Here is a 14,224-nt window from a genome sequence, read left to right as displayed (position 1 = left end):
AGACATAAAGAAAAGTGGTACCACTCACTGGGAAGCCTCAGAAGCTGGAGTGGAAGCATACGGGAGCACGTGCACAAAATGTGAGAAAGTCTAAAAAGGAGTCAGAAGTTTAGCCCTACTACTCAAGTGGCCACTGGCCAAACTTAAAAAGCTTTCTGAATCAGCATTTGTGCTAGCTGTCTTGGTGAGGACATGTTGAAAATCTGGCCATCGAAACAATTGGAGAATTAAAACGAGTAGCTTCAACCATACCTCTTAAAAAATGAAGGTATTGTATATAGATGTGTTGTTATGTGTTTGCCTCTATTCATTATAAAAGCCATTCATTACTCAGGGACACTCTTATCAAAACAACCACCTATGCTTTAATGCAATGCTCGATTTAAATTTGTCATTCAAAAAGCTTAATTTTCTCCAATCTGGCTGGAAAAAATTAAGAATCTGATGCTAACAAGCTCTTCATCCTTTTTGTATTCTTAAAACAGGAAAATGACTAAACCACGATGCCCATTAAAAACCCTTTTATATTTTAGGTTACCTTTAAGTAGGCAAAGACTTGTCTCTGCTTCAGGGATTCAAGAAATCCATGTTCATCAGATGTAATCAACAGCAGTGACAGAGTTTAATCCGTGTCCTGTTAGTAACAGAATTTGGTCCAGTTTTAGGAATGTTGTAGAAGATACTTTGTTGGCAAATATCTGATGCTCTATCCCCTAATCAAAAAGGCAACACCGACCCAAGTCTGTTTCCATGCACACAGGTTAAAAAGCCCTCCAAATATTCTCAGCTTAAACCTGTCGTCCTGTATTGGGAAGTAATAGAGCTTATGTTCATCTATGCTTTAATATATTTTAGCTCCAGTTCACTGATACTATCTCCCTAAATGTTCCTGAGTGATGCAAGCTTCTGAGAATGTGTGTATCAACAACGCCTGGTAGGTCTGTGTACTAATGTATTAATGCATTATTGCACTCATGTTTCTGTCAAAAATAGGAAGCTCTCTGAGTCCTTGATTCTGTGATCTAATTCTCCTTTAACAATAGCTTACTCAAAGAATAAGAAAGTGAAGCAAGTTGTTGATGGAGAGGGAAATGATTTCATTAATATTCATAATGTCAAGAAGAATGTTGAAAGGGGCAGTAATGTAGCTTTAATGAATAGGACAGACTGTAGCCAAGCTGACATGACTTTCAAGAAAGACTTTAAAGCGAATGACAATTTACCCAACTGAAAGGGAGACAGACACACTGGAACTGAAAAATAATTTGTGAATTGCACTTTTTCAACGTTCACGTTTTTTTGCAAGCAGGATAAAATTCCTGCCTATGATTGAAATTACACTCATTGCCCAGTTTTTACAATGCCATGATTATATAACAGGAAAATTTTATAGAGGTGATCAAAACATTGCATGCAAGGTTAAGGAATCGTAGAAAAGGCTTTATTTCATGGGCAATCAATGAGGTCATAACAATTTTCATTGTGGGAAAAATAGGGTATAGATATAATATCAAAGTAAACAACGTCAAATGACCAATTTTATAGAGGAGGGGAAATAATGAAATAAATTCAGTTCAGGGTACTCCGCAACTCCAAAACAAAAGCAAGTTCTGTTTTTTCTGTAAATAGTTCCATAAAATTTAAGGAGCTTTGTTAATAACGTTATTTGACCTAACACTGAGTAGTTGCCATGCAGTATGGTCTGATGTGAACCAATGAATTAACAGTATGGCAGAATATTTGAGGCCTTCCTTAATTTATATAGATATATAATTTATGCAAAACATCTTTTCAGATAAGATTATAAAACTGATGTAGGATTAAGTCAGTGTCACGTGTAGCATTGAGATGAAAATGTGTGCAGTGCTTCCAGATGTAAATGAGTTGATTTCAACCATATTGTACACTTACTATGCTCTACGCACTTTCTTCTAGATGGTGGATATAGATTTCATTAATGTGAAATGAGGTGTCTTTTAATTACAGTTTTTCGTTTTGGTTTTTGCAAAGTGTCTCCCGTTTCTCGGGCCTTAGAGGGGAGAACTTAGTGATCTTAATATCTTATCAAGTAGTCTTGATCACTGCTGGATCAAAGGCGATACCAGTCCCAAGAGTTGCCCGTGTAGGTTTGCCAGCAATGTGTAAGAGGGTCCTTGACTAAGCACTGTGACCAGTAGGGAAAGTAACAACCAACTTGAACTCATCACGTTCTCTTTGGGGTATTTCTGTGAGAAGGCAAAAAAGAGCAAAAGCTATATACTCAAATCAGTATACAGAAGCTATGAGACGAGAGAAGTGATGAGTATGCAGAAATCACAAATAAGTAGGGGTCTCTGAAGTCCAGCAAGGGATTAATCAAAGGCAGGAGTGAGGGTAAAAGCTTAGTGTAACAGACACCTGTTTCTTAGGAAGAAACCAACAATATGTCTTCATTGTACCTGAATAGATTTCCAGTCTCGGAACAATCCCCTTGCAGCTTGGCTCTATGAAATGTGTTTATTCTTCCCACAACCAGGATGAAAAGCCATTCCCATTCTTTGTGTTTCCTTTTCTGGTAACTGTTCTTCTCAGCACCTAGAAAAATGCCTGGGATATTATAAAGGTTTTTAATACATGAATATCTTACCAAGCACCCTAAAGGGCCCAATTTACACTAATAGATTTGACAATCAAAATCAGCCAATGTGCATTTATTGAGGGGCATCTATAACTGCCCAGTACTGGTAAATATTCAGAAGTAACATAAAGTACTTTGTTAAAAAAAATTATTTTTTCTTTATTGAGGTATAATTGACAAATACATGACTCTTAACAGGACTAGCAAGGATTAAGATTAAAATGGGGGCACCCGGGTGGCTTAGTCTGTTAAGCATCCAACCCTTGGTTTCCACACAGGTCACGATCTCATGATTTGTTAGTTCGAGCCCTGCATTGGGTTCTGCACTGTCAGGGCGGAGTCTTCCTGGGATCGTCTCTGCCCCTCCCCTACTCACACACTCTATCTCTCTCAAAATAAATAAATAAAACTTAAAAAAAAAGACAAAGAATAAAATACTATTTAAGAGTTTTGTGTGGCTTCAGTTCCGATAGGCAAAAGATCAGTAAAGACTGAAGCATCCATAAAGGAGTGTTCAGTTCTCCCTTGAAGTATCAGGAAGATTTGATGAACAAAGGCATTGCCTATGGGACACTGAGGAGACACACTTAATTGCATGGACATCAGGATTAGGAGAAATTAGTGGAATAATTAGGGGAATGTGAGATTACATGTAACAAAATAGTTACAGAGATTGTATTTATTTTAGGGGATCAGAGCTTATAAAAAAAGGCAAGAGCAAAAGGATCTTTGATGAGACAGTATTATTCAAGAAAGATCTGATTTGGCAGGACTATAGGATGTAAGGGTGAACCAGGGAGAAGGTAGTTCGCGGGAAAAAAATCCACAATAATCTAGGCCTGGGCTAGTCAAGTCCTGGAAAGTGTGTCAGGGGAGCAGAAGCAATTCAAAGGGGGGAAAAATAATAGTACTTGGTATCCATTAGGATACGATAAATTAAAGGAAAATTAAGCCCCTCTCCCCACCAAAACAAAGTCTTAAAATTATTTGAGTACTTAAGATAAAGGAAGTGGGGCGTCTGGGTGTGTGAGTTAAGCATCTGACTTCGGCTCAGGTCATGATCTCACAGTTCATGAGTTCGAGCCCTCCATCGGGCTCTGTGTGGACAGACAGCTCAGAACCTGGAGCCTGCTTCAGATTCTGTGTCTCCCTCCCTCCCTGCCCCTGCCACTCCCCAACTCATGCTCTTCCTCTCCCTCTCTCTCAAAAATAAAGAAAAAAGATAAAGTAACGTTGACAAAGATAAGGAAGCTGCAGAAAATACTGATTTTTTAAACGAAGTCAAAAAAAGATTTTTGTCCAGGGGATTCTACTTTATGTTCTACTTTAATGCCCATCATACCTCCTGCACCCAGGTTGAAGAAGGCGGTATTCTACCCTACTTAGGTACCATTATTGGTGAGTCCTCATGGCTTATTCACTACATTTTCCAAAATGTGTTTGATTCATTCTTTTATATCACTGTCTAGGTTTTAAATCTTTGAGGGCAGGCTATTACACCTAACCAAACTATTTCTAGCACTATGCACCCTGTGGTTATGCTTAAATGATAGTATTTGTGTGATCTTGGATCAGCTGGTTAGTTTTTTTATAGCACTCCAAAAGACCAAGAAACAAAACACACAAGCAGAATGTGAATAAATAGAATGAAAAGAGCCAGAGAATTTGAGTGGGTAAGGGGTTAGGCCACAGCCTCACAAAATTATACTTACTGATTCACATGAAAAGCTAGACCCAGAGAAGGACGTTTACAGCATGGCATTTTGAAGACTTGCCTCAAAAAAGGCACTCCCCAGGGGCATCTAGGTGGCTCAGCTGGTTAAGCGTCTGACTCTTGATCTCAGCTCAGGTCATGATCTCACAGTCATGATCTCATAGTCGTGAGACTGGGCCCCGTGTCAGGCTTTGTGCTGAGAGGGGAACCTGCTTAAGATTCTCTACCTCTGCCCCTCTCCACCTCAAAAAAAAAAAAAAGTCACTCCCAGAGGACGAGTAGAAATGAAAACTTACCCAACCTACTCATGGGAGAGTCTTGATTCTCCAAGTGTCTCTTCTTCCACCAACTTTCCTGACAAGGGAAGAGACGAGTGAGCTAGCATTCCACTGTGCCCAGTATCAGGTCCTTCACTACCCAAGAGACAGGAGAAGTCCTTTGCTAATATTCTTACTCCATCAAGAGTCCTGGTGCATGACTAAGTCTGCAGGATGCAGATCTCTGAAAAACAAAATAAAACCACCTTGTTTTCAAAAAAGTGAAATGAATAGAGACCAAGGTTTCTTTTACAATCTTGCTAACATTCTTTTTTGGTCCAAACATTTGAATCTTGGAGTTGAACTGCATGGTTTTGATTTCTTAACTGTGTGACTCTGGGAAAAAAAACTGAATTCTATATCTCAGTCTTCCCATGTGTAAAATGGATAAAACAATGGTATCTATCTCAATGGTAACAGCAAAGGTAAAGTAAAATATCACATATTAAACATTTTACACAGTATGTGGTACATAGTAGGCACTCAAACAATGTTAGCTGTAAGATTTTCTAAATTACAAAATATTTTCCCAAATAGCATGTACACATTAATAACATACAACTTAAGCATACAACTTAATGCAATTAAGCAAACATTTATCATTTCAGGGGGGTGTAAACCACAACACTGGGATATACCACTCCATACCCATTAGGATGGCGACTATCAAAAAAAAACAGGAAATAACAAATGCTGGTGAACTTGTGGAGAAACTAGAACTCTTGTGCGCTGTTGGTAGTAATGCAAATGGTACAGCCACTGTGGGAAGCAATATAAATGGTTCCTCAAAAAACAGAATTGCTGGGGCGCCTGGGTGGCTCAGTCCATTAAATGTCTGTGGTTCAGGTCATGATCTCACGGTTTGTGGGTTCTAGCCCTGCGTTGCGCTCTGTGATGACAGCTCAGAGCCTGGAGCCTGCTTCAAATTCTGTGCATCTCTCTCTCTCTCTCTCTCTTTCTCTCTCTCTCTCCCTTCCCCATGCGTGCACTTTCTGTCTTTCTCTCTCAAAAATAAACATTAAAAAATGAAAAAAAAATAAAATTGCCACATGATCCAGTGATTTAACTTCTGGGTATATACTCACAAGAATTGAAAATAAGAATTGGAAAGGTTCCTTGGACACCTACATTCTCAGCCTTCACAATAACCAAAAGATGAAAGCAACCTTAGTGTCTACTGACCAATGAATGGACAAACAAAATGAGGTATATGCCTACAATGGAATATTACTCAGCCTTCAAAAGGAAGGTAATTCTGACATGTTGCAAAATGGATGAACACTGAAGACATGCTAAGTGAGATAAGCCAGTCACAGAAGGACATATACTGTATGGTTCCACTTATGCAAAGTATGTATAGTCAAATTCACAGACATAGAAAGTAGAATGGTGGTTGCCAGAGGCTGGAGGAATGGGGAGTTATTGTTTAATAGGTACTGAGTTTCAGTTTTGTAAGATGAGAAGACTTCCGTGGATGGATACTGACGGTGTGGTTGCACAACAAACTGAAGGTACTTAGTGCCACTGAAAGGCACATGTAAAAATTGGTTAAGATGGGGTGCCTGGTGGCTCAGTTAAGCGTCTGACTCTTGATTTTGGCTCAGGTCATGATCTCACAGTGGTGAGACTGAGCCCCAAGTCAGGCTCTGTACTGAGCGTGGAGCCTGCTTGGGATTCTCTCTCCTTCTCTCTCTACCTCTCCCCTGCTTGTTCTCTCTTTAAATAAATAAATAAACTTTAAAAAAATGGTTAAGATGGCAAATTTTATGTGGTTTTTTTTGCCACTATAAAAATATTTTTTTACCTTTATCATTAGCCCACAGTAGTCTGACATACATATGTGCCTTTATACTTCTTGTTCCTTATACCTATCTTCCAGAGGTGGAAACAAAATTGTATAATTCTCTGCTTGAAAATAAAAATACGAAATCAGGAATAAGTTCCCCTTTAAAAGGCAAATTGGTTTTAAATAAAAGGACACTAGGACTTGAAACATTTGAACCTAAAATAACCTTGCTTACTTACATCCTGTGTCCAATACATTGTATTGATGCTTTAAGAAAACAGAATTGTACTATGTATTTGTGATGCAGGACATTAAGCATAAAATCTATTTTCTAACTAATCAGGTTGGGGGTATAACATCAAGTAGGATTAAGTATGACTTCTCCACTCTTTAACATTAGAAATAAGGGTTCCAATTCTGGTAATGGAAAAATAGCTTGTATCAGACTAGCTCTTCTGCTGATAACAATTATAAATGCTAGACAAAATATAAAAACAAGCAATAGTTTGCATTGGAGAGCAACCAAAGGCAATATCGGTAGGGGCACAATCCTTGAAGGAAGGAAAGCACACTAGGTGAGCTCTTTGTAGAGAACTGACTTTTCCCTTGAGGGTACGTTCTAGTCACATGGCCCATCAGCGATAAAGGTCAAAGTCAGTTGTTTTGGGCTCAGGAAGATCAGAGTTCTGTTCTGAAAGGTTGAGAGCAAATAGGGAGGACGGTACCAAATCTGCATAAGAATTCCCTTCAAGTCATTGGAGGGCTCCAGAGCTGTGCATCTGCCAAATGATGGTCCAAAAAACCCAGCAGAAGGCAGCTGCTGGGAGGCTTAAGAGCTAAGCAGAGATTTCAGCCACTGTCGCTTTCTGGGAAGACTGGAGTTAGAATAAACACCTTGGGCTTTCCACTGAAAACCCTGAAGGGTCATTACTCGGAGTAAAGATCATGTCCCCGAACTGAGGGCTATGTCCTCTAAGGCAAAACTAAAAGAGAGTCATCCTGACAAAGCCTGTAGCTAAGCCCCATGGGATCAATGTGACCTGTTCATAATTTAATTACAAGAGAACACAATTCAACACTCTTCAGAGGAAAGCAACATAAATCCAGATTCTCCACAAATGTTATCATTGATTATATGATGTCAAGAGTATAACTAAATATTACTAGGTATGGAAAAGCCCAGGAAAATCATAATTAGTGGTAAAGGAGGTGTAAGTACAGGAAAAGAGAGAGATAGAGAGAGAAGGGTAAGAAACAACAATCATATGGTAGAAATAACTAACACTTTCAAGAGAGGAAAATCACCACAGTGGTTCATATTCATTCAATTAATTCAATATATAGTCATATAGTAACCATAATATGCAAAAATTACCACTTTATTGATAATATGATTATCATCAAAAAGAAAAAAATGAATAAAAGAAACAGATTTTTCTTTTGGTTTTATTTCCTGGCATCCAATAGAAAGAATGAAAGGGATGTTTATATTCACTTTTCTTTGCTGAAACAATAACTATGGTTATTCATATTTGGGTATATGGCAAAGATTGTTTTCAAAATTAAAACGTGGGCATACATGGCAGAGCGCAGAACTCTTGTGAAACAAACAAAAATCCCACTCCTTTTAAATTATAATAATGGCATTGAAATTTTCCCACCAATAATAGTTAATGTGGCTCATGAACTGGATACTTCTGATAACAGCAAAGGATTATATCTTTTAATTGTCAAATTTTGATAGCTACCAGATAAGTTTATTCGTTTAAAATTAAAGTACATAATTTTGCACATGATAGCTGAATCCAGAGTTTACTTGGTTTATGCTTACAGTGGTTTTCTGCTTTGATTTCAAGTGTCTTTTAAGGTCAGTCAAGTATGATTGAAATTTAAATAGCCGTTTCCTTTCACTCTTACAGAGTTATGAGATCCTCAGAGTTTCCCCAAATGAAACAATCTCTGTTGAGAGGGTAGAATGTGTGTTCCCTTCGTTTGAAATTTCAGTTGACCGGGTCAGCTCAGGAGGAAGTAAATTGTCCATGGATTTATATAAATATCACTATAAAGAGACAAAATATTAAGTGGCAAAGTTGATTGAGCGTCTGACTTCTGCTCAGGTCATGATCTTGTGGTTCATGGGTTCGAGTTCCGTGTCAGGCTCTGTGCTGACAGCTGAGAGCCTGGAGTCTGCTTCAGATTTTGTGTCTCCTTCTCTCTCTGCCCCTCCCCTGCTAACACTCTGTCTCAAAAATAAAAACATTAAAAAAATTTTTAAAAGAGACAAAATATTAATAAGTGCTTTCGATTTTTTCTTCCTTCTGCAGACCCAGAAAGGAACCCAGAATTTATCAGCTTCACACATCATAAATCTTGAACTTGTGAGTTACTCTTTGAGCAATGACTCTAAGTGAGACTTTTCCTTCCTTCCTTGTGACTCTCCCAGAAGTTGACCCTTTGTACTCTACATCAATCAAGGATTCCCAGCTTGAGGTCATGTTAGGGCAGCAGATACTTTGAGGAACCAATTCTCATGACAATGGAATGCCACTGTCCCTCTGGCCTCTAAATGCTGGGGTGGCTACACTGTGTCTCTAAATCATGCTTTGTCCACCCAGACAGGAAGACTCCGCCCCATGGTGACAGCCACACTGAGGACTTCAGGGAGCTTAAACCTAATGGTGTCAGGGAGCTTTAAGTGATTTTCAAACCAGCACTTGAACGATGTTTCTGGAACACAGTGGGATAGAAATAAAGAATATCTATTAGCTACCGTGGTACTTTTTTCTTCTCTGAATATTTTATTATTTCTACCCTAAAAGGTCCCTCTTTCCCCACCATCCCTTCCCTCTTTCTTTTCCTACAGTCCCTTTCCTCCTTTCCCTGTGCTCCTCAACCTCCTTCACCACCACCCACCCGGCCCTAAGAAAAAAATTCCTTTCTTTTAGTGTTCTTCCATCATGACCCACACCTTATTGAGTGGTTCTCATTAGAGAAATTTTAAATACATTAATCCACATCTTCAGGCTTATTATGAATCCTCTACTGCAAAATTTTTAGGATCTTTTCAAGCACCCATTACAACTTCTACCAAGCTCACAGGTGTCCTTTCTTACTCACGACCTCCTCTCATCAGCCTCTGCACTGTGTGTGTGTGTGTGTGTGTGTGTGTGCGCATTACTGTGACAAGAAGTCTGCTTATATCTTGGGCTTTTTCCCCTGGTGAAGGCAAAGCTTATGCTCAGCTGCCAGGAGAGTGCTTTGATCCAAGCCCCTTTCCACCCCAGCACGACCTTCTGGAATCTCCTGTTATGTCCCATAGACCCAATAAATCTCCCAAGATGTTCAATTAATGCACCCTAGTCCTGGCCAGGCTGGCTTCCTTCTATCCCTGAAGCAAGGTCGAAATCACCTCTTCGAATGTGTGAGCCCCAAGAGACAAATCCAAATACAAATGAAGTAGCAAACTCCCATTCCTTATTTTAGTCTTAAAAAGCATTATTATGACAAACCAAAGATCACCAGGAACACAGAGCACACACTGTATGGTCATCTGCCACAAGGGAGAGATTTGTGTCCATCCTGTTCTGTGAAGGAAAAGGATGACATGTGGACAGGAAGTCTCATAGGTTTACTGGTAAGCATGCCGGACTTCAAGTGGCTTGGGGGTTGGCATCAGGGAGGACAGGCAGTGTTGGGATTAGAAAGCAAAGGTCTCTTGGATTTATCCTGGATTGCTCTCTTTCCATTATGCTCCTTGAATTAGTTTGCTATGGTTGCCAACAAAATACCACAGGAAGGTAATTTCTCATAGTTCTGGCAGCTGGAAGTTCAAGATCAAGGTGCTGGCAGGTGTGGTTTCTCCTGAGGCCTCTCTCTTTGGCTCAAAGATGGCTGATTTCTTGTATTCTCACATGGCCCTTTCACCCTGAGAATATTTCCCTGCTGTCTCATCTTGTCTAAGTACAGTAGACAAGCTTCACTCTTAATTACCCCTTTGGAGGCCCTCCACATAGAGTTACATTGGATATTAGGGCTTCAAAATATAAATTTTAAGGGAACACAGTTCAATCCACAACAGGTGGTCACTGAGCTAGCAGGTAGCTAAGAGCAAGATGGCAGGTTCACAAAAGCAACAGTCCTCGTGCAGCTCAGAGGGACATCCATAAAAGACTCTTCACCAATGGGGATCCTTGAGGTACTCTTTCCCTACCCATGTGATAAGTGAGATTGTTTAAAGGTGAGCTGTGGTTCTTTAGGTCTCTCATAATGACCCTCATACATGTTTCCTCCTAGGAAATGCTCTGCTGAGTCCAAGGTCTCAGCTTTATAGTTGGTTTTTAGTAGCAGATAACTTTTCCCAAGTAGCAAACTTTTTGCATAATTTTGAGAAATTTCTTCCTAAAAGGCATACATGTGCACAATGTACACATTTTAACAATGTAAATCTGCAAGTGATGGCGAAGTAGGATGGGTTGTAATAATCAGAGAGTAGCTCATCTCATGACCCCAAACTAGAGGCATGACAGCTACATCCAAGCCACCACTGAAATGTACAGCCTATCCTGTGGAAGATGCTGATGACGCAGAGCAGACCTCTTGTGAAGGTCCAGAGAGGACTGGATCAGTGGATGTTTTGGCCAATTCTTTGCCTCTTAGTTAGATTGGGCATGTAGTGAACAGGCATGTCTGCCAGGCATGGGATGTGGTTGGGGTACTGTCAGGGCAGGGGGTGGGGGTCTGAGCCCAGGCCAAGGGCTCAGACAGCACGATTCAAGAAAGTGTCTCAAGAAACCCTAAAAATACTCAAGTGAAAGTTTTCAAATTATCAGTCAGAGTCTGATGACTGACAACTTAAAAGCAGTTGTTCTCAAAACACTTTCAAGAAGGTGTATGTGGTCAAAACTTTCATGAGCTTCATTACCATGGAAATAATGAATGCATGAACTGACACATCATTTGCTTTTTTCTCTGTTGGCATCTCCACTGATGGTACAAAAGCAATGGTAGGTAAACAGTTGGTACCTTAACATGAAGCCGTAGCATCAAACTAAACTAGCCGTCAGTCATTGTGTTTTTCGTTGTCATGTACTTCCAGTAAAACAAACACACCAGTGCTTAATGAGGCAATAAAACTTCAAGATTTTACTAAATCTTGTCCCTTGAGTACTCATCTCTTTAGCATTCTTGATGAAGAAATGTAAATACAAATAAAGCACTTTTGCTGCATACCAAAGTCCAATGACTGTCTCAAGAAAGCACTTTTTTTGTTTGATGTCAATCATATCTCAATAAAGTGTTTTAAAAATAAAAAGAAAATGCATTTTGGTTGAGCACAAACTTAACTAGCTGCTTTTTATCATGCAATATCAGGAACACAATTTTTTTCCAGAAGAATGACTATGGTTATTTGGATATTTGGTGTTATGGACTGAATGTTGTGCTGCATCCCAATTCATATGTTGAAACCCCCTACTTTCCCGTGTGATGGTGTTAGGAGGTGGGGCTTTGAGAAATGATTAGGATTTAGTGAGGTCGAGAAGGTAGAGCCCTCATGAATGGTATTAGTGCCCTTATAAGAGTCACAAGCAAGTTTAATTCCTTTTTCTGTTCTCTGCCATGAGAGGATATGAGAAGGCAGCAGTCTGCAGCACAGAAGAGGGCTCTTTCCCGGAACCTAACTCTGCTGGCACCCTGATCTCAGACTTTTGGCCCCCTGTGGAAGGGCCCCTCAGACTTTTGGCCTCAGACTATTTCCCCCGCTGTGGGAAATAAGTCTCTGTTGTTTATAAGCACCAGTCTATGGTAATTTGTTATAGCAGCCAAAACTGACTATGACATTCGGTAAACTTTTTCTTCAAAAACAAAAAAAGTAAGCTCACTATTTCATGGAAAAATAACTGAAGAGACTTGTTGCCAATGATAAAATCCAAGCTTTCAAGTGAAAATTAAAGTTTTGGAAAATCTGTATCTGCCATTGTACACTTGAAAGCTTTCCAATAAAGAGTTTTCTGATGAGATTAGTAGTGATATTATCTTTTTAAAAAATGTTTATTTTTGAAAAAGAGAGAGAGAGAGAGAATGTGTGAGTGGGGTAGAGGCAGGGAAAGAGGGACAGCCTGCTTGAAGCAGGCTCCAAGCTGACAGTAGCAAACCTGATGAGGGGCTTGAACTCACAAACCACGAGATCATGACCTGAGTCGAAGTTGGACACTCAACTGACTGAGCCACCCAGGTGCTCCAGTAGTGATATTATCTTAAGGAATGGGATTTTTTTTTTTTTATACAATGAAATGTGTCAATAAAAGAGGTTGAGAATTACTACCTTGAAATTTAGGTTGGGCTCCTGTTATCTAGACCATTTTGATTCCTCCTTACTAAAACAAATGGATGTAAATCACACACGTGAAAATAATAAATTATAGAGTTTCTCTACTTGAAAATGGTAAGCAGCTAAGCTCTTAGGCTGAACTTTGAAAGGTGTTTGTGGATGTCCAGGATCACTGAAAATAAATAAATAATAAATAAATAAATAAATAAATAATAAATAATAAATAAATAAATAAATAAGACATACTTATCTGTAAAAAGTATAGATATAAAGCTCTTAGAAAGTTAGTATATTTTTCTTATAGTTTAATTCTAAGAGAAAGATCTAGAACATTTTTAACCTACATTCCTTCTTGGTTTGACTATACTACAAAAAGAATACTTTCCAGAGTCACATAGGATTTCTTGGTTTGAAATCCAGATCTTCCTCTTTCCACTTATGTGACTGGGAGAAATGTACATCTCTGAGCCTCCAAAATAGTCCTCAGTGATCTCTGTTTCCTGGTCTTTATACCCTTGTGCCCCCTGCCATGATAGCTCTCTGGCCAATAGAATATGGCAGAAGTAATGATATGTAACTTTCAAGATAAGGTTATAAAAGACTGCACCTTCCATCTTGAGTTCTTGCTTCTCTTTAGATCACAGCTCTGGAAGAAAGCAGTCTGTACCATGAGGCCACTGAGGCAGCCTGTGGAAAGGCCATGTGGTAAAGAACTGAGGAACCAACAATCATGTGAGTGAGCTTGGAAACATGTTTCAGCCCCAGTCAAGACTTGAGATGCCTGGTACCCTCGCTGACAACTTGTCTGCAATATCATAAGATACTCTAAGCTAGAACCAACTGGTGGTTCCAAAACTCCTGATCACAGAAACTGTTTGTTGTTTTAAGTTACTTTTCTTTTGGGTGGGGAAGTAATTTATTAGCCAGCAATACATTTAAGTACAGTGATCTTTTTGTATTGATGCCTAAAGGATATCTTTTTCCCTCTGAAAAAGCTATGGTTGTGTTAGAATTAGAAATCTTGTACTGTGCATTGTCAGCTACTATTTCATGCAAGCAGGGGGCATATTCAATAAATAGTTTCACATCTTCCCTAAAGAAAGCTTTACTACAATTTAGATTTCAGTACTGTTTTAATTATTTTAGTTTCCCTTTTCAAAGCCCTCCCCCTGCCATAATACATATGTTAGATCCTCTTTTACTGACTTCTACAGCTACCACTTTCTATCAAATTTTTTAAATCTCTTTCTTCATTTCCTTTTGATCTTTAAGTTTCCTTCTTTGCCATCGTCTACTTCCTTTAAAGCATTTTGTGTTGGCTTTGTTATTGTTTCATTGGGTTTATCTTTGTTTCTCAAATGACTTTTTTTCCGAAATATTCTCTGAGTTCATTCACTGATTTAAAATTTCTCTACTCATTTTATTTATGAAAAATTTTAAAAATTCTGATTTTTGATGATTT

The 14,224-nt window shown here is 39.0% G+C and overlaps 1 long non-coding RNA gene across 8 annotated transcripts in view; it reads right to left on the bottom strand.

Moving 5' to 3' along the window:
- Positions 1 to 14,224, bottom strand: part of LOC111560140 — a 152,517-nt gene that overhangs the window by 57,666 nt on the left and 80,627 nt on the right. For all 8 annotated transcript variants that reach the window (XR_006596613.1, XR_006596617.1, XR_006596616.1 and 5 more), the window contains exons 2-4: positions 4,628 to 4,832; positions 2,439 to 2,574; positions 539 to 634 (exon numbers count right to left, since the gene is read on the bottom strand). This is a non-coding gene — a long non-coding RNA (uncharacterized LOC111560140). The remainder of the gene's footprint in view (positions 1 to 538; positions 635 to 2,438; positions 2,575 to 4,627; positions 4,833 to 14,224) is intronic.

This window comes from Felis catus, chromosome B1 (assembly GCF_018350175.1).
Source record: "Felis catus isolate Fca126 chromosome B1, F.catus_Fca126_mat1.0, whole genome shotgun sequence".
Taxonomy (NCBI): domain Eukaryota; kingdom Metazoa; phylum Chordata; class Mammalia; order Carnivora; family Felidae; genus Felis; species Felis catus.
The sequence above is the reverse complement of the archived record's forward strand: the minus strand, read 5'-3'. Positions and strand labels throughout refer to the sequence as shown.